This window comes from Falco cherrug, chromosome 13 (assembly GCF_023634085.1).
Source record: "Falco cherrug isolate bFalChe1 chromosome 13, bFalChe1.pri, whole genome shotgun sequence".
NCBI lineage: Eukaryota > Metazoa > Chordata > Aves > Falconiformes > Falconidae > Falco > Falco cherrug.
The window spans coordinates 6,930,069-6,950,840 of NC_073709.1; the positions used below are offsets into that span (position 1 = coordinate 6,930,069).

The 20,772-nt window shown below is 46.0% G+C and overlaps 1 protein-coding gene and 1 long non-coding RNA gene across 3 annotated transcripts in view; one reads left to right on the forward strand and one right to left on the reverse strand.

Moving 5' to 3' along the window:
* Positions 1 to 20,772, forward strand: part of BMP2 (bone morphogenetic protein 2) — an 85,936-nt gene that overhangs the window by 39,717 nt on the left and 25,447 nt on the right. The gene's annotated exons all lie outside the window — the stretch shown is intronic.
* The window catches only part of LOC114017647 (uncharacterized), a 366,106-nt gene continuing 361,203 nt past the window's right edge, over positions 15,870 to 20,772 (reverse strand). The window contains exon 15 of the long non-coding RNA XR_008734858.1: positions 15,870 to 20,543. This is a non-coding gene — a long non-coding RNA (uncharacterized LOC114017647). The remainder of the gene's footprint in view (positions 20,544 to 20,772) is intronic.

Genomic DNA, 20,772 nt, shown 5'->3' on the forward strand with positions numbered 1-20,772 from the left:
GGTGCTGGCAGGTGAAATCAAGAAGGATGCCTAAGAACTCCAGGCAGTCTTGGGAGGGAGGCATAGCTCAGGGGGCTGCAGCTTGGTCCTCTTCCTCCCTGAAACAGCAGCTGAGAGCCACCATGTGCTGAGGTCAGGTGCAGACTCAAAAGCAGGGTGTGGGTGATGCAGGAAAGCATGGGGTGACCTGTAAAAATTAGATACTGAACTCTGTGTGCGTATTTGTGCATACATGCGTGTATGGAGGGAGGTGGAACAGGTTTGTGGCTGCAGTGAAATCTTTGTTGCTGGCCAATGCCAGTCATCATGTAAAAGCCTCGGTTGTTGACGTTCTTTACTCAGACTGAGGCTTTGCCCCATGTTTCAGTTTCTCCCACAGACTGCTATCCAAACATGAGTTTGAAGATGAAGATTAGCAATATGACACTAACTCTTGTGTGGAGTGATTTCTTCTCCCCAGACCCCTGCCCATTCCTCCTGGTGCCCAGAAAGCGAAACCAGTAGCAAAGTGGTCTCCATGGGCAGTTTCTTTTAGTCATGGAAATTGTTATGTTTCTGCTGAATTATTTTGATTTCATGCTGATTGAAGTCCTATGAAGTTGCAATGAGTAAGATCTTGGTTACCTTGCATTGTTGGGAGGAAAAGGAATGGGATTATAAACTGTGTGACGGTCAAGGAGTCCTGCATGTAACTCATGGTGTGTCTTTGTGTATAGAGGATGCAAAGATTTCTGTAGGAAGCCTGGAAATCCACTTGTGGAGGTACAGAGGAGGTGATGCCAAATGCTTAAGAGCCAGATTTTTTTCTTTTGTATAGGCTATCTTCCTCCTTCCAGGTGAACTGGAGTCCTGGTCTTCATTTTCTTTTGTAGTGTAGCTCTCATGCTGTTTTCAGAGTGTATTTACTCCTGTTCTGCGTGTACCATCCCTATGAAATCCTTGCAGAAGCATATTCTTGGAGTTAGATAATACCTAATTTTCCCCCCTAGTTTTTCTCTCTCTCTGTCTCTTCCTGTTCCTTTCTTTCCATACCCTTCTTTCCCTTTTCTTTCACTTGTCTTCCTCTGAGCATCCATTCTCTCTCCCCTGCAGGGTTGCCTGACTCTCATTCATTGTGCTGCACGTCTCGTCTCTCCTGATAGCTGGCAGGAGAACTGCAGGAGTCTTTTCCTGCTCCACCCTTGCAGGAGGTTTTGGAGCCCTGCAGGGAGCTGCAGACTTCTTGCTCACTGACTTGTGAGGACAGGAGAAGCGCTCTAAACTCCACCTAGTAAGGAGGAAGGTGGAGGACCTTGGCTTTGCAGAAGTTAGGTCTGGAGGGAAGGAAGCCTCGGAGCAGCTGGAGCTGTGCAGGAGGCTCAGGCTGAAAGCCCTAGATACTGCCAGTGGGTCTGCCTACTTGTTTAAAATGATGATAGGTGCTTTGGCACTTAAAGCAATCAAACCAGATGGCTACAGTATATTAAAAAAAATTCCACATCAAAACACAAAAACAAAAACAAAACAAAAAAAAGGACAGGACCATACAAAGGTCATCACCAGCCCCTTTGTCTCACATTCATGTTTGTTGTGGTGTTAACTGTAGCAGAAGCTTCCATCTCACATCAGCCCAGGACAAAACCCAGACGTGGGCACAGAGTCCGGCTTCCGCAGTCAGTCCCGCGCCCCCGAGGAGAAGCTGGGCCGGAGGAGCAGTGCCTGTCCAGCTGCTGCTGCCCGCAAAGCGGCACGGCAGCCTTTTGGCGATGCCAAGCTGCCCGGCGTTCTGCTGGCCCTGTCAGCCCGCCTGGTGTCCCTGTTACTTCTCAGCCTCAGGAGACAGGCTGCAGGGTTTAATAAGGGACCTCATCTGCTAAGTGTGAAGGTACAGGAAAATAACAAAACTAGCTGGACAGTTTTCTGAGGTACTAACGACCCGTCTCCACAAAAGCATTTTCATATTCTGTTTAAAAAAAGGTTAAAGAGTGACTATCGTTTTCTTCTTCCCTCTGCGCTTTTGCGCTTTTTTTCTTGCTGGCAAAAGAGTATAAATTATTGAAAAAGCCCAAAACCATAAGAAGAAAGAGAGAAAAACTTATCAGTCACTTTATTCTCGTTTGAATAACAGCAAAGGACTTTAATTTTCCTGTTTGGTTTTTTTTATAAGGTTGCAAAAAACTTCTCCCAGTACGGTTAAATGTTAGTAAAAAATGTAATTAATAATAGAATCAAAATGAAATTCTAATAGTCCAGGGTGAATGTTGGCTCAGATGCTCATAATCATATAAAACCTCCTCTGGGATCTTTCATGAAAACAAATGAGCTCAGAGAGCCTTTTACAGAATGGTCGGAGCCTTCTGTAGCAGTGCTATGCCCTAAGAAAACCAGGAGTGACCTACAGAATCTTTATCAAGTCACCAAAAATATTTTCTAACTTTTTCAGTCCAGGAGATTCTTTCCCTTTGGGATCATCCTCCCATGTACTGACCGTGACTGGTTTTAGAGAGACTTGCTTACATCGGGTTGTGATAATGTGGCAGCTGGCATAAATACGAGAGAGAGGAGATTTAGGACATCTGACTTCCAATGTGATCGAGATATTTTTTGTATTGCAGCAGGACAAAATTTTCAAAATCTCCCAAATGAGCTTAAATGCCTAAAGTAGCATTTTTAAAAGCAATTGAATGTTTAGACTTTGGCTTCCCTCCGATTTTCTGTGGGAGGATATCAAGTCAAATATTCAGAAGCATCACAGTTCTTTAGCCAAACTCCTTGTGGGTACTTGGTAGGTTTCCCTTCCCTGTTTCTAATTTGGTTTATACCCCAAAGCCAACTGGTTTTTGCTATTCATTCTGTGGGTGGGAAAGCTTGTGAGAAGGTATTAACAGCTATACATCCCAGTCAAGCGATTTTCTCTGAACTTTCCTGGATGCGAGGAGGGAGTTCGTCTCCAAATCAACAGTGTGTTTGCAGGCCTTTGGTGGTGGTGTTGTTTTTTGTCAGGCAGATCTACATCAGGAAATCTGAACACCTGGAGAAGGTTCAAGTGCCGACTGAGCTTCAGGTCTCAGCTTGGACTCAAACAGGTATTAGGACTACAAACCTTTCATCAGCGCCGCTATCCTACGTGTTAGTAGGATACACGAAATATTGTTTATTGCTTAGGGACTGGTGTTCTGGTGGTTCTGCTCTGTGGCATATGTACAGGACAAGTGGCTTCTGCCAGTTTAGGGCAGCCTTCACCTCTGGTTTGTTCTCAGGTTCCCAGCCCAGGTTGCCGGCATGGACGCTGCGGCCACCGGCCTTGGCTGCGCGTGTCTGTCAGGGGTGGGCTGTGGCCTCCAGACCCCTCCATTGTGGGGGTAGGTGCTGAGCATCAAATGAGACTTGCAGGTGTTAGCCACAAAATGAGGTTGTTACGGGCAAGCTGGAGGGCCCCTGGGGAAAAGACTACGAATCCGACACTGGTGAGGGAGCCAAGGGCTCCTGACCTCCTCCGAGTCATCCCACTGTCATGTCCATAATTACTGGCTGCTCACAGGCACTTGCTGTGATCCCAGCTCTTCCCGCTTTACCCAAGAGGAAGAGCTACACTTCAATGCCCTTCTCCCTCCTTCCTTGCTGTTGACTGTGCTTTGAGAAAGGTTTATGTTTCTCCTTCAGCTATTAGAGGGGAGCTAGTGATCTGGGCTAGTCCCTGGTGACAGCAAGGCTCCGAGCCTGAACTCTTACTCCTCCATTTGGCAGCTCATCAAGAGTGACCAGCCCCCTCCTAAGAAATGGGCATCTCCTTTCCAGAGAGAGAAAGGACGGTTGAGTGTCCATCTGACCTTGGTGGGAAGTCTGACTGTCAAGAAGGGGTGTAAAAAGTATGAGGGTAAACCTCTTGAGGTGAAGAGGCATTGGGGAATCTTCCCTGTCAAGGCTTACCCAGGCTTGCTTTGCTTAAGCCAGCTCATTTGGTGTCACCTCTGAAGCCCCCAGAGGTGACCACTAAGAAGGCCATGGGCTTCATTGGCCATGGGTTTGGGTCAGTGTAGTAATTCCTGTAGCAATTCCCCAGACACAACAGGGACCATGTAGAATATCTCATGTTTTTTAAACCAAACTGTATTTTGTGCTAATACCACAGTTTCTTCCTTCAAGAAAGGATTGGTGACCAAAACTTGAACTATTTTTTCAAATAAAATTCGTTTAAAACGCTGCCTCCAACAGGTGGGGGGAGCCCATGCCAACATGCAATTTAAAGTTCAGTTCAGTGCTGATGGTTTATGGCTGATAATGAATTTAGCGAGCTACTAGTTAGGCTTTGATGCTAATTATTTTAAGTATCATAGGTTCTGATTCACAAGGCAGTAATCACAGGTCATTATTACCGACATTATTAGGTTAAGTTAAAAATTAACTTTTAGGCTTAGAGCACCATGTACTAATATACTCTGAAATGAAACACCTGTGTGATGCCTTAACAGACAGTTGAGGGCAATTAGCTCCCTTAATTAAATGAGCTACAACTGTGCGTTGTTTGTTGTTAGACTGAAAAAAAATGGTATTTGCACCTTTACACAGCAGTTTTCAATAGCTGAAATAGGGCACCGGTTGGAAAAAAAATGAGCCCAAGTTTTGCAAAGCCATGGTGATTTTCTCCTTTGAGATACTGTGGTCAGTGCCCCACACACCCTTCCAGGAATAAGTTGAACCCAAAGTGATTTTGTTGGCTGGACTCTTAAATGGACTAAAATGGGATCAGCAGAGCTGCATCCATGTACGGGCTTTGTGTTTCAGGTAAATGCAGATGCAGATCCAGTTTTCTGACATGGCTTTGCTTCCTATCTCGGGACTTCTGCAGGCAAGCTCCAGCCTGCACCTCTGCCACATCCAGCTGCACCACTGGTGTTCAGGGAGGGATGAAGCAGTTTAACGGGATGAACTTTTACCATTGAGCAGGCTATGATAGCTGTGACTGCTCCCTTCACCTGCGGTGCTTGGGGTCCTCCATCTCCTCTGCCAGCTCGGGGCAGGTTATGGCCATGCTGGTTCCTTTCAGGAGCTCCTGAGACCTGGAGACAGCACGGCAATGCGCTTGTGGAGACATCCCTCCGGCTTCCTGTCGCACAGGTACTTTGTAATCGAAAATTCCTTTCCAGGTGCATTGAAAGATACTAGCTTTAACAGAGTTTTGAATAGGATGGTGATTTCCGTAGGCACTACTTCCTTTAGCTTAGGTTATCTGACATATAGGAACAAGTACCTTGTTTAATTGGAAAGGGCCTGATATTTGCATTTCAATGGGACCATCTAGGTATAGAATCCAGTGAAAAGCATCTGCAGGCGTGTTTGTGTGGAATTTCAATGCCTTCTCATCCTGCAAAGGCTTGACAGATATGTAATTCAAAGAGGAGAGGAAAGAGGATAATTTCAGATCTCCCAATTGTGAAGTTTCTTTACAAGGGAGTACAGAAAGCTTAAATAATTTGACCACCAGCATAGCCCAAAATAGGACACAGATACCAATGCCTAGTCCTTACCTGTGGCCATAAGATCATCTTTCTTCATTATGATCATAAGATCATAACAAAAACGCAGAAGCTGCTTGCACTGTTGTGCAGGCACCATGGAGACAGACGGGGGTTATGAGGGCCAGCACCCGGCACACAGGGGCCAGGGGAAAGCAAATGAAACGGGTCACCAAACCAGTCTGCCTGGCACAGCCCAAAGGGACACATTCCTCCCCACCTCCATCTGCATGCAGGGTGGGCAGTGTGCTCTGGCTGGTGTGCCAGGGCAGGAGGGTCCCCGATTCACCTCTTGCCTTTCACAGTGTGGTTTTTGGGTAGCTTGTGGTACCTTCTGGCAGGTTGCTGTTGAGACCTCCAGTAACAGAGGTGTGGAACTAGTGAGGAAGCAATGGCAGTGTCTTCCCAGCATCAGGTCCGCCCAGGAGCTGAACAGCTGTGGTTTTCCTGGTTTTGTTCTTGGTGGTTTTGGGGAATCTTTCCTTCTGTTTTTTTCAGACACTGCAGAGCCTTCTGCCAGACAAAATGAGCCTGATTCTGCAGCACATGTTTTGGTACACATTTTTTTTTCTCCTCCACCTGCCCAAAATCATAGAATAATTTAGGTTGGAAAAGACCTTTCAGATCATCAAGTCCAACCGTTAACCCAGCACTGCCAAGTCCACCACTAAACCATGTCCCTAAGTGCCACATCTACATTTTTGTAAATACTTCCAGGGTAGAGGTTGGCTTTCTTTTTGGAATGAGCCTAAAAAAATAACTGAAAATGGACACACACGCTCCTTTTAAAAATTATGTCCAGCTGAATCATCTTGTCCGTCAATATGTACTTCAATTTACAAAACCAGTCTGGATTGTTCTGATAAGTCTCTTGAAGATAACCAGGACAAAACAGGGGACTATTAAATTGAAATTGTTACAAGGAAATATGCAAGAACACCTAGAATATGAAACACCAAAATTGCAAAACTGAGCTAAAGACTCAGTGTATGGATTTTGTGTCTGGAAATACTGGCAGATCCCAGTTTATTAAGTTATGAAAAGAAAAGTAAGTGGATCCAGGCTTTTAGTTATAAGTCTCAGAGCACTTCACAAATGTGCTAAGCGTGCAATGACTCCCCCAACCCCCACCCCTGCTTTGAGAGAGAGATATGGGGAACTACAGCACTGAAAAACACGCCGCTGTGACATGGCCACAAATGGCTCTCTGAATCTCACCCCATTGCTTTTGCTGCTGGGCTACACCGAAGTAATTACTTGGTTGCCAGTTGTGTAGCTGGGCATAAACAGAATTCACTCCATCACCCAGGAATTGTGGGTGGTGGGAAGTTCTGGCTGATGAGGCTCTGGATTAAGTGTGTTGGTGCTGGAGGATAGGGTGTTCCTGCGCAGACAGCCCTTGACTTAGGAATTTGCTCCTCACAAAGGTATGCCAAGCCCTGAGGCTGCCTGCACTTAGGGTGTGATGTAAGATACAGCTCTTTGTTGAGAGCTTTTCTCCTGACATCCTTGCAAGCCAGGCAGATGCGTGGATATCTCCTAGTAGTTACCCCTGGAAGGAAACATTACTAGATATCCTAAGAGGTAAACAGTGCTCAGAGCTGAATTAAGAAGTGGTGTCTCTGTTTACTCCAGTTCTGTATGTGCCGCTAAATATTTTTAGGGAAAAGAACTTGTGTTTTATTAGCAGTGGCCAGTTTTCAGTATTGACTCCCAGACCTGCAGAGGTGTCCTCTTTGAAGTCCAGAAGAATGAGGAATTTGCCAGAACTTCAGGTTTCACTCCAGACCCAAAGCTCAGATCACAGTCAATGAAGGAGCTGCCAAGGGGAGGTGGGAATGGGTGGCTTGGAAGTGCGTGGGACAAGCAACGGGGCTGAAGCGGGGCTCCATGCGCAGCCCTACTCCCAAGGCCAGCTCTTGGCCAGGAGGCATCCTCCCGTCAGCTCCTTGTAGCCAGAAGAGCTGAAAGCGGATCAAGCCGGTGGCCTCCCCTGACGATTGCCAGGACAAGGTGAGCACAGCTTGCACAGTCCTGCTGCCACTCACCTTTGCTGGTGTCCCTCATCATTGCTCTTCTCCTCCGATGTTAAAAACTGTGTTTGCTCTGTACAGGCATCTTGTGCTTTTGTAAGGTGATAATCAGGCTTGGAGGTGACTGTTTCTTCTGTAGTTTCTTTGGTGAGTGACAGAGCACCTTGTCTGTGATGAGGGTGATGGCAAAGCCACGAGCTAATGTTGTACGTAACTTCATATTTCCCTGTACTCTCTCCCTTGGCTTGTTTGCTTTGTTTAGTTTGCAGTGCAGGACAACTGCTTCTTATTAATCTGTGTATTCCATTTTCCATCCTGCAATTTTCATCCAAGTTTGGGAGCTCTAGCAGCTGCTGTTGTGTACATAGCAATAAGGATCTCCAAGTACTTATCCCTAGACTTTTTAAGCATCTTTCTTTCTCTTGTCTTTAGAAAATGCTGCTATTTTTATCATTTGAGCTGAAATTTTCCCTAGAAGTAGTTTGGTTTCTGACAGGTTGTTGGAAGGGATAAGACCTTTAGTCCAAGATGGAATTGAAGGAGGAGAGGAAAAGAAGGGATAGCGACAGACAGGTACACGCAAGCAGACGGACGCACCCTTTCGTAGCCTCGTATTTCTGTGTATGAGTAGGCACCAGCCCAGTGTCTGACACACCTGTTGATGTGGGAATTCAGGGTCCAAGCCATGACCCTGCTTGACTGAGATCAGTGACTCGGCCTTGGGTTTCCACCTTTCCCAGGCAAATGCCCTGTTTTGAGGGAAGAGGGGATCCTTGCTTGCTCCACAGTTCCCAGCAGAACTAGTGTTGCATGCTCAGAAATCCTCCTAGCTGGAGTTCTTATTTTCCAGCTAATGCTATTTATATCAGCCTTTCCCTTCAGCTTTAACCGGGATGGGATCAAAGCTCTGGGAGCAGAGATCTGTCATTACACAGGCTATGAATTCTCTATTGCTACCTCAGGTTTTGATTCAATTTGGGGGTTGTGTGGAATTCATCTAAAGCCAAGTGGTTTTGGATGTCAAAACCATAAAACAATTTTCCTGTTTCATGTGACGCGGGTATATAATAATGTATTTGGCCTTGCCCTAGGTTACCTAACCATGGGCTGTGATTCACCTCAGAGGTTTAGCTGCCCTTTTACTGGACATGTGCTCAGTTTCAATTTTTGTAATGAAGACAGAGTCCAGCCAATGCTTCTGCCTTTCAGGTTCCACCGAGAGCAATTCCAGTAGCTCTGCTAGTTAATATTAAAATTCTACTTACTGCCAATACAACACTAATGATCTGTACTTCAAGGGCACCTTTGATGTGATGATCTCAAAGCAAATCAATTAAGGGTTATCCCACACCCATGCTATGGATGGAAACATTGAATGTATGGAGAAGCAAGTCCTAAAATCACTGGCAAACTGGATGTGAAAACTGAAATTTCTGTCCCTTTCTGTTCCTGTGAGAGGGTCAGCAATATCAATGTTTGTTTTCTTCCCTGTGCAGAAGACCAAAATTTTGCTATTGTGGATATGTTTACAGAACAGAATATATAAAAGAAAAAAATAATCCCAGAAAATGTCACAGCATTTAGTTGTGTATCAGATTCAAAATCAGGCCGAATGACGTGTTATCCCTCTGGTGGTGTGTGCCCTTGGTCCTCTGCAGCGCTGGACTCCGGGCTGTGCCGTAATGGATGGTGCCTGCTCCTGAGGTCCAACAGCGTGGCTGCCCTCAGGGGTGATGGAGGTGCAGAGTATCCAAACCATTACTGGTCTTAGGGCACCTTTGGCAAATGCTCTTCAATGCTGTAGTGAATCAGCGTCAAATATTTAATTTTAAATTTCCCATATAGAAGGGACCCCAAACAAACCTCTCCCGAAATTTGTCCCCCCAAAACAGTCAACTCCAGTTGCACTTTGCAAGTAGCAGGCTCCATGCGTTCTGTTCCAAATCTGACATAAATCAGAAGGTGTTTGCAGCACCTGGCTGGAATCAGCTTAAGGAAAGAGCTGTGTGTTGCTCCCTTTATTTTGGAAGTCTCAGTGTTTATCAGGCCATGTACAGCTGCTGTACGCCGGTCCCTCTCCAGGAACTGGAGTGTGACTGCACACACTAGCAAGCAGTGGTGGAAGTCCAGCCTGGAGGCACTGCCCTGTCCCAGGCCCTGTGCTGGTGGGATCTGGTCATTGAGAGGAGACAGGTTACAGTCAGCTTTGGTTCTGCACTCTCCACATTACAGTCATTTTTGGCTGAGGAGGCACAGAAACCATTTCTGATTAGGCTGAGTGCTCTTGTCCTCTTCTGCATCCCCAAATGTTTGCACGCACAGGGACAGACAGCTGGCCAAACAGGAAGGGTGAAAGCCAGTGCTATAACTGGTACCTTGTGTTTGGTAAGGTCAGTATCAGTTTTGGTGTGGTGTGTGTGAACTCCGCAGGATTAAGCGAGGAGAAGCTTTCCCTTTCACGTTATGCTTTGTCCTGAGCATTGGTGGTAGTGGGACTTGCACCCTGAAGCATATTTGGAAGCATTTAAACATGCAGCTGTGACAGCGGGAGGGGAAAATGGCTTCTTTTCAAACGCCCGAGGCAAGGATTACTTTTCTGCAAATTGCCATAGGATGTGATGGTTCTTTAAAGCTCACGCCTCCTTAAACACATGCGTATCTTTCTAAGGGATGAAGTTCCCTCCACATTGACAGTTAGCCTTCCTTGCAGTGCACATCATGGACTGGAAAGTCTAGGCAGTGTAATGGAAACAGTCCCTGAAGATGAAGAGATTCTCCAATTTGTCCTGTTGGGCAAACATCTGCATGGGAGCAGAGGCTCCTGCTTTAATCTTACCCTCTTGGTCTTGCGTTTCCGGGTTATCCTTTTATGTGAGTCATAGTTTTTATCTATACAAAGAGAAGCTTTAAACTGCCTCAAGTGAGGTATTTTTCCAGTACTTTAGCACTAATTAATCATTAAAGTGCCAAGATCAAAGGGTGGGGTATGTTCTTATGATCACGTTGTGGCCAGTTCCTTATAAATACTGGTATTTTGTGAGTTTCAAATCAAATCTCCCATGGAGAATGATTTGGCAACAAGATGATGGGCTGCTTTTCTTTGTGTCTTTCACAAGTAAAAGGAGCTTTAACTCCACGGGGAATGCGGTGTCAGTCCCACAAAAAAAAGGCCAGCTATTGCTTCAAATGCACTGGCACCCAAAGGTGCTGGTGATTTAGGCATGGATGTAAAAACCCAGCCCTGTGGAGTGAGAGGTAACAGTCCCTGTCTGGGAGATCTGGTGGCTCAGTCAGACAAGCAGCGAAAATGCTGGAGCCTAGAGCCTATTTCAAGGGTAACTAAAGGCAGTTAAGGGTGTAAACGCCACTGTAAGCCAGTAAGACTTACTACTTAAGTGCTTAAGTTACTTCTGAAAGTGAAGCTTTTATAATAATGCGGCTAGTTTTGAAAAAATGTAGCCTAAGGACACTACTTCAGTGAAGCATTAACCTCAGTCTTAAATGGCTGTGGCTGTTGTCTTCCCACCCGAAAGGCCAGCACTTGCATTTCATGATGCTTCCAACCATTGGCACCGCCAGGGTCCCGACAGCCTTCCTGTGGGCAGCCCTCTGCTGTATCCAGAAAATTCACTCCCCCGTGCTAGCGTGGTTAACTGGTATAAAATCTGCAGCATCTAAATACTTGGGATCTGACGAAAGAGTTATTGTGCTTATGGCTTATTAAAAAACGAGTGTGAAGAGCACAAGGAGTGCAAAGCAGTCCTGCTGCTGCTGACCACCCGTGGGTGGGAACACAAGAGCCTGGCTGCTCTGGAGGAAAGGCGGGGGGTGTGTTGTTGATTTGTTTTTGTGGGGGGTGAGCAGACCATAGGGCTTCGTCTTCCGTGTCTCTCTCCTGTGTCTGGAGGAGGTGAGACGTGCACTGGGGAGCAGCAAGCCAGAGGTGAGGCTGGGACTGAAGGAGAGGCAGGGCAAGGCAAGTACAAGCTGGTAACACAAGTAACAAAGAATCTGTAAAATTAGTGGCTAATAATGATTGTCCTAGAAACAGATGGAATGGAGCAATAGTATTTCTGAAATGTGTTTGTTTTGTTTTGTTTTGTTTTTTCCCTGTAATATAGGATGTTTGAATTTCTTTTTTTTTTTTTTTTTTTTTTTTCTTCGTTCTTTCTCTTGTGGGAGGCCTGGGACTTGACAGCATGGGCTCTTGTCCAGCATTTGTTCTGACCTAGATTTTGATCCCTGCTTTTTTCCCTTACCTTCTGCTTAGCTGGCTACTACCTCTTCAAGACACGCATATAATCTATAAAACATTTGTGCTTCCCATTAGTTTTACTTTCTATTTTCAGGAAATTCTGGAGACTGTAACAAAGAGATTTAAATTAGAATAACCGTAAATGCTTTAGGCTGCTAGGGCGATCTGAACACTTGTAATCAGCAAGGAAACTCAATAAGCCATTTAGTAAAGAGAAGTGAGACTATTAAACAAAATAAAACAGTGGAAGGTGCTGTAGATTAATCAGCGTTTGCCTTCTCTCAGTGGACAGCAGCAATTCACAATACCTTCTCTGACAGCACTGGAGAGCTGGTGCACCTGAACGAAACCCTTGAAAGCAAGTAATTACTATTGCAGGACAGCCTCAAGCCTTGAGCATGGTTTGAGATCTTTTGCACTGGGTGATGTGTGCATGTATATAAAAGACAGTCCCTATCCTGAAGCCTTTGCAGTGGAAAAATACACAAAGCAGACAGGAGATGAGGGGATGATGTGGTTTATGGTCCCTGTTTTCCAGTTGGTGATTGGAAGCAACAGGGAGATTCTCGCTGACATCCCTTGGGAATCTGGCCTCCTTCTTCTTGATCTCTTTTAGCCGTCCTGTCCCCGGTGGTTCGGCACTCTGCCACTTGAACTGAGGAGTAGCTGTTTCTGTAAATACAAAGATACGGAGAACCAAACCCTGTAGTTTGCATGAGGACAAACAATTGAGCCTGAGCCTTGGACTGAATGAGAATTTAGGTTTAAAATCATCAGTTGATTTAGTTAAATGAGTTTAAAGAGTACAATGTGATGTTAAGCTGCATTTATTTTATTGTTGCCTCCTATTTGACACGGCTCAGTTTGGAAACTTGTGGGAGGATATGGATATTTGGCATGAAGCAGAGGCTGCACAGTGTGCCTGCATCTGCAACAGCCCTGCTCAGTTCACAAAGGCAAAAAGCAGCTGAGGGTGGGTGTCATTTCTCCGACATATCCCACCGTACTGGTTGGGAGATGTGATGTTCACCTGGAAATTTCAAACTGATGGTTGAGCTGATGCTGTTGAAGTCAGAACCAGCTGTTGCTAAGAGGGGGGTGTGTGTGTATCTTCATGAAGGTGTTTTTCCTTCAGTGTTGAATCTACAACCCCCCCATCAAACCCAAATCTGACTCAATACGCAGGGATCAGTGCTGCCTGAAGGCCCTGGAGGCTCTGGCTTGTGCTGGTTCAGGTTTCACATGCCTATTGGAAAGATTTACCCAGAAGAAACTCATTGTGCCATCTTGTTCTGTAGCAGCAGTTCTGACTGTGATCTGTGTGCTGTTGTAAAGTGCATTTTACATGAAAGACTATTATTCTTAAGCACAGATGTGTGCAGGGCTTTGTCTTTGTCACCAGCTAGTGGCAGCAGATCAAAAAGGCAAAAAAGGAACAAACCTGCCACCCTGAGAGCACCAGTAGCGGTAAGTGATGCAGCCCTGCCAGCCTGGGTCATTGGAGGAGCAAAGGCTGGTGGGATCCTCTGCAAAGTAAAACACGGAGGTTCTTGATAATAACCTGCACAGTCTATTGATGGGTTAAAAAATATTCAGTAGGAAGAGTGCTTATCTGGCGGGGAGCTAGAAACACTGTTTCTTGCAGGTGAAGGCAGACCAAGCTATTCCCTGCTGAAGCTCATATAACCCCTTGGTTGTCACATCTGTGTGCTGCATGGAGCATGGACTTTCCCAGCAAGGAGGCAAAGGGCCAGAGAGACCTGAGCTTTTCCAAAGCACATTGCTCTGGCCTGCTGTCTTGCCTGGCCCTTCTGCTGCTAAGCAAGTTCATTCCAGCATGTGTTGGTGAGGATTTCTAACTGTGCGCACCCCGCTGGTGGCATGGCTGGAGCAGCCCGGGGCCAAGCATCTGCCAAAACCGGGACCCGATGCGCGTGCTGAGGAGCAGCGAAGCGTAGCACCACGATTCAGGCAGCCCTCGGCAGCAAGCGCTTCCATTTGGGTGTTCTTCCCTTCCAAAAATTCAAGTCAGTGACCAACAAGCCTCGCGTGCGTGTGTGCACACGCGCAGGCACCACGTGCTGCGATTCCTCCTTGTTAACGCAGGAGAAGGCGCAGGTAAGCGTGCAGTCCCACCGGCCCCGTCTCCTTCAGGTGTGCTGCACCACCCAGTGTAATTCACACACTAATCCTGTTTGATGATCCAGAAAGAATGTTTCAAGAATGTTTCATCCCTCAGTAATTTTGTTAACCTCTCCTGGCAACAAAAAAAGGGGAGGTAATGAAGTGGTATTTTCAAAGAACATAAAAACCTAGACAGCCCTTCTTTTTTTTGAGAAGGGTTAGTAGGCGTATGGAGGACTTCTCCACATGGCTCTGCACTTCATCTGCAACTTGAAAAAAAAAAAAACCAACCTCGTGGGATACTAATTCAGTCCTTGGTTTCTTTTGTGTATCAGATGCTGCCAACTGTGCCTTAAATTTGGGCCAGATGCATGATGGTTTTATGATGTGATACTGTTAGGAAGTCTGGGTTGAATATAACGGAGGCTGTGCTAATGGGGCTGCTCCTTTAGAGCAACGGTACAACACTGGCTTGGGACGCTTCAGCTAGTTACTCTGTGCCTCTGTGGGAATACCTCTGCAGCAGAAATTAACGGTTGGGTTTACCAGGGTGGATAAGATTACTGAGGCTGATTGGGTCTGTTAGTGTGCTGAGAGAAGCAAAATACTTTCTGATGCATGGGGGCTTGGGGGAGAGCTTCCGTGTCACCCTTAGGTGAGGAAAAAATGTCAGTTTTTGTTCAGGTTTGTTGCTGAATTATTTGTGTGCGGCTGCAGGCCCTGCTCTCGTACGTTGCCAGGGCAGGCCCTCTCCTTGCCTAAAATGGCCAAAATAGGGAAAGAGGGTTTACGCTCATCTCGGAGCAAAGGGGTCCCGTTACCCATCACAGCAAAGATGTGGCACAACTGGGCTCGGAAGCGGCTCGGCTCACAAGCCCAGTTCAGTGCATGGGACTAGCCTGCAGCTGGAGCCTAATCACAAGACTGTCCTGTTCCTTTCTGATCGCGTCATGTCCTAAAAGCTTTGTGGAGGATCAACCAAATCTCCTGTGTTTTCATTTACTAAGCTCAGTCAAGTGATACAAAAACCAGAACGCTTTTTCTGCCAATCTGAATTTGCAGTGATTAAATTGTGCTGTTGTGGGGGGGTTAATTTTCATGGACAGATATTATCAGTTAATATGCTTAGCAATCTTAAGGAAATATTTGGTAGTTGTTACAGCTACTTAGCTAACAGAAATTGTCATAATTCCTTTGAATTTGGGCTCTGTAACTCAGTGTCATCTACTCTTTCTGTTCGCCTTCCTAATAATGTGATTGCTGTCTTCACATTGTGGTGACACTTTCTCTTCTTTACGTAGCGTTTATTTCCCAGCAACAGCCCAAACAGCTTTGATGTCACCTGGTCTTAAACCTGCCTGCTGATGAGAGATGGAGGAGTGATTGATATGGATTATCACAAACATGGGCCAGGCATGACCACAGGACCCCTGTGCATGTGTATATATTTTTTTTTTTAAAATAATTTTCTTATGCAGGTAGTTCCTCACACTATAAAACTTCCTCTGGTGTTGAAATGCTGATTTTTCTTTGTGGGAGTTTGGGGCGATGAGTGAGCGTGGCTAACTCAATACTGGCCTCTGGAACTATGTGCGCTTGCCCAGGGCCCGTCCACCTCCTGATAAACCCGCAGCAGCTGTTTTTACAGGGGGAACAGCCAGGAGGCATGGGGTGGTTGTTTTAAATGCAAATTATTGGGCTTTATACAGGACTAAATGGCTGAATTCTGTGGCTAGCGTCATGCAGGATGGCAAATTATGATGTTAACAGTTGGACGTACTGAGGGCAAACCATTCTAGTGGAACACAAGGCTTGCCCGTTTTTTCTGTGCTTCTGATAAATACGAATAACTTGAAAAGTTCTCTATGCAAGAAAGAAGCACAGCAGTTACTAAAAATTAAGGGAAATACAGTCACACATCTTCAAATAGTAGCATAAACCCAGTAACTTATGACTCAGGACTGAATCCAATCTCCAAGTGCGTTACAAGAACTCTTTATAAGGCAATTACATTTCTGGCTAAGATTCCTCTAGTCAAAAAGTATTTTTACAGCAGAAACATTTTAAAATATTACAAATATTACAATTTATCCTCTATTCTTTATTTGTCTTGAGGGTCTGTTAGCTGAGCAGCCACAGTGCTGATGGACTCAGATTTATGCACACACACACAGAGATGGCATCTTGGGGTGTCAGCCATCGTGTTAGTGTTGCGGAGGTGGGAGCAGGAGAGCCGACTGTCCACATCTCCTTTCTTCTTTGTCCTTCCCATTTGCTTCGTCCTCAAACCGCTGTTCAACGAAGCCGTCAGTGACAGGAGTGGAGGTAGCACCTCTCTGTGAGTCTGTCACCAGCCTTTTCATTTCTCTTCCAGCCCAGCTGTGTGAAGCTCATCACATGAGTGGGAGCCTTTTCCCTCCACGATGGTGGTGCAGTTCTTTCTCAGCTTTGCTGGCTCCACCTCGCAGCTGCTTCTTGGTGCATGGCTGTACTAAGCTGCACACCACCGTAACAAGAGAGGCAGGGATGGGAATATTACTTGTTTTATAGACAAGGCACTACGATCCTCTAGGCACAGACCCATGTTTCCCAACAAACAGTCAAAATCATCTTTCACCCATTGTAGCAACCCAAATGCCTTCCTGCCTCCCTGTATTGCGCAAGCAGCGCAAGTTTGCCGCCTTCTGTCCTCAGATATGCCCCTGGCTTGCTGGTTCAGCTGAAGGGTCTCGCGGCTGAGTTGAGCCATTTTCCCCCTTTCTTGGCTTGACCCACTGCTATGGTCCCAGGGGGACCAGAGCTGCCACACACTCCCCTCTGAGCGTGCCTCCGCTGCTGAAGGCACAGGCTGAGGGCACAGCTGGAACGGGGATGCTTCCTCACTAGAGCATTAAACCCTCCTCGGTGGTGATGCTGTGCCAGTAATAAAACCTAGTCCAAGGCAAGTCATACTAGGAAAAGCGTGCTTTTCCTGGATATCTGTGCCTGTGCTGGAAGAACGGTACCAGAAGCTATGGCAGCCAAAGCCATTCCTCTTCTGGTTTTTGTTTTTCAGTCTGCTTAGTCAATAAATGCTGTGATAAACTTGGCGAAGTTGCTCCACGATGCTGGGCTGTGCTGCGCGAAGCTGATGTTCCGCCACAGGAGCCGGCAGTGCTGGGGAGCCCGGCGGCAGCAGAGCTGCTCTCCAGAGGTGTCGGCTTTGGTCAGGTTGAGGTGAGAGCGGGTTTCACGGGATGGGGCTGCGGAGTGCGCTGTCACTGTACCAGCAGGGTCTTGCCTGAAGCCCTGCCCTCACAAATATTTATGCTGTAGCATACATGAGATACTCCATGGCTGCTTTCCAGAGCGTGGGATAGGAAGACATGGAGAGGGTGTATTATCATTTCCCTGACCATTGCAGGTGCAAAGAATTTGGTAACAGTATTTGCTCTGCAGCCAAATTGCTCTCAGACTCCCTCCTATGTTTATTCAGTTGAAGAGAATTACCCAGTTTTTCTGCTGTGCAACAATCAGGGTAAGAATTCCCAGACAGCGTATTTTTCTTTCTTTTATTTTATTCCCTTTTGAAACATGTGTCTAGACAAGTGACAGGCAAACCTCAAATTGTTTGGTTGCATATTTGAAAGGTACCTGAATGTTTTCTCCCTCAGTCCATCCCCCTGAATGCATTCAACCTGCCGCAGTTCCTGGTAATTGGGCTGAGTGCCTCAAGAGAGCAACTTGTCTTGTGAGCTTTTCATCTCCTCCTGGTGTTAAGGAGTTCAAAGACCTCTCAACTATAGAGCTTTGCAAATACTTTGCTCTTTGGATTTCTGACTCTGTCTCAAACTGAGAAGCAGAAGGAAACATGATGGGATGGGGGGGAGGGAATTTTATTTATATATGTATGTATGTATGTGTGTATATATATACACATACACACACCCTGCAACCCTCCAAACTTTAATATAACAGAGAAGTGTTCTTTATTCAAATTAAAAATGCAAAGAAGCTGCTTATAAGTAGTTTGAGAAAAGGAGAAGTATTTGAATCCATTTTTAAGCTCATTTAGACCAGGATCTCACAGCCAGCAGCGCGCTGCCCTGATGGCTGCGGCGTGTAGCACTGCAGCAGTTAGGCAGCCCTGTGAAATGGGCCACACCGGGCATCTGACTGGTACAGACCTTGGTCACACTGTTAGCATGCTGGGCTGGACGAATGCAGTTAGTCAAATCCACTTGATTTCAGTGGGCTTTCACACGGATGAAAAAGTCTACTGCAATGCCGATGGCAACCTTTTCAGTACTTGGATCAGTAAGTATTTTCCTGCTCTAAAATAATTACAGAGTCAGGGCTACGTACTGGAAGTGGTTAAAAAATAATTAGGGTAAGTGAAGGCAATGAAGAAGCCTCTTACATTATCTGTCTGTCCATTTTATTATGTATTTGTCCAGCCAGCGATGCAGATGGTCCTACCCTCTGAGTAACAAATGACCAAGTGTTTATGGTAAAATTTGTCCCATTTATACTATGTCACAATTTTTTAAAAGATTCTGGATTTGGGCTTTACTTTGTCATCTCAGGAACATGCGTCACCTCAGGTGGGTCACTTCTCTCAGGTTTTGGGCAACTCCAGTTGCAGTAGTTCTGACATGGGGGTAGGGAGGGAGTGGGCGCAATCTGGTTCGAAACGCAGAGCTTTGGTGTGGCTCCAGTCTTTCCACCACCCCACTGACTTGGTGCTGACACACAGTAAATACCTGAGATGAGCCAAAGCGCCTAACTTAGTGTGGGAGTGGAGGTTCAATGCAATAAATTAGGTAGGAATAGTGAAAACCACTGGTTTCTGCTATCCAGCAGTTCATTTTTGTTCTTATTTTTCACTTAGCAATCTATAAAAAAATTATTGCAAAACTCGACTCTTCTCTCCAGTGTCAATAACATCCCCTGTGCCAGGTGGTGTAATAATTCAAAATAGGGCAGCCCTCGGCGAGAGTTAGATTGGGTTAGGAAGCAAACTCCAAAACTCCAACTCCACTGCAGCTGGTTCCTTGCTGCTAAAGGCTCTGTAAGCAGAAACCCAATATTGCAGCTCTACAGTACCACTGGAAGATTGTAATTTCCATTCCGTTCGAATTTTAACATGAAAAAAAGTCTTTCTTTGGCTTGATAAATTCCACGCGTCCTTCCCACCTGTTTCCATTTTAATTCAAAAATAGAAACACACTAGTTCATATCTTATTTCCAAGTTGGCAGAAGTCCCTAGGTTGGTTGGTAGTGCTATAACTTATCAGAGTATTTTGCTACTTTTTCTTTCCTCCCCTAATGTGTGGAAACTGAGAGCTGGTTCTTTGGTTGGTGTCAACTGGCGAAGTCCTGGCTTTTCTGGAGAAGACAGCCCAGAGCCGTAGCTAATGCAAATCGCCACGAAGTCAGGTAATGTTACTAAGAAAATATTCTGTAATAGGCTGTGCACGCAGAGTTGCTTGGGGAGGAAGAAGAGTTTGGTGTACTTTAATCACAGGGTGACTCTGAGGCACAGCTGTGTTGTAGCCATGAAAAGAGAAATAAATGCAGCTAAGGGGAGAGAGGAGCCAGTGACAGTGCAGCAGGCACATGCGAGAGCTCAGCTTGAATGGAGCGCACTTTTTTTCTTCACCAAGAAACAGGAAAGATGAGCTGAAGCAGGAGCAGTAGCAGAAGTGTGTGGATGAGATGGATGGCAAGGACAGGCGGGCCTGTCTTGGGAGAGGAGACTTGGAGGGAAGAGTTGAGAAAAGCAATGGCCGAGATTTCTGCCTATAAATAGGTCATAGCTGAAAATTAACAAAGGTGAAGAACCCTTTAAGCCAAGGGGTGCAGTGGTATGAGGACGGTGATATAAACTGCCATGGCTGGACTCAGAGAAAGGTTCCTGACTACGGCTGGGAGCCAGCACAAACACTCTGCTGCTGTGAATCTTTTCTTGCTCACGCTGCAAGGCCCAGCAGGAATCATGCCTGCATGCTCTTAGCAGATGTCTCTTGGTTCGGAAAAGGATGTCAGAAAAACTGTTTATCAGGAGAAAAAAAAGGCTTATATAAAAATCACGTTTCTGCCTAAGAAATGAATGCTTAGACCAAAACAATGCAGGTAGTCACAAAGAAGTGAAATGCTTTTGGGGAAATCAAGAGGGGAGAAGTTGCTATGTGTATTGGTTTACATCCCATTTGAATGTCCAGTTCAGTGCAGAGGTCTGCTCAGAAAGGGTATTCCTTGGAGAAGCAAAGGCGTGGGTGACACAAACATGCCTGGTGCTGTGACACTCTTCCTTGTGTGCAAACAGAGCTGCGTGCTCCCCCAGACGTGTTCCTGCCCGTGTCTGATGGGTGGGAGCAGGTGGGAGCCGAAGGTCTCCCGAGGAGAGAGGAGAAGGGTAGATATGTGCCCCGGCGTGTGGGGAGGTACCTGCGCAATGCCTGGCCTCGAAACCGCACGTAGCTTTCTCTTACCAAGGAGCAGGCAGATGTATCGTGCAGCTGACAGCAACAGCCCCCCCACGTACCTGCTCGTGTTCGAGGGTTACCGACCCCAGGGGAACCACTGTGCTGTCCCTGCTTGAGGGGCTGCTTTCTATACAGCTTGTCAACATGGAGGAAGTTTTCTTTTTTTAAACTGTGGGTAATGTTAAGAATAAAAAGACTTTAGTGAATAATTCTAAATAAGGAGCAAGCATTTAAACAAAGAGCCACTGTGGAATTTACAAACGCATGAATTAGCCCATTGTAAAATGGACAGCACTTTGCTCAAGGGTGCAGCGGCTACTTCCAGCCTTTCAAACTTCCACCAAGGTTTAGAGGCTAAGTGTGAAAGAAGATAAAGAAGAGAGATGTTAATCGCTGAT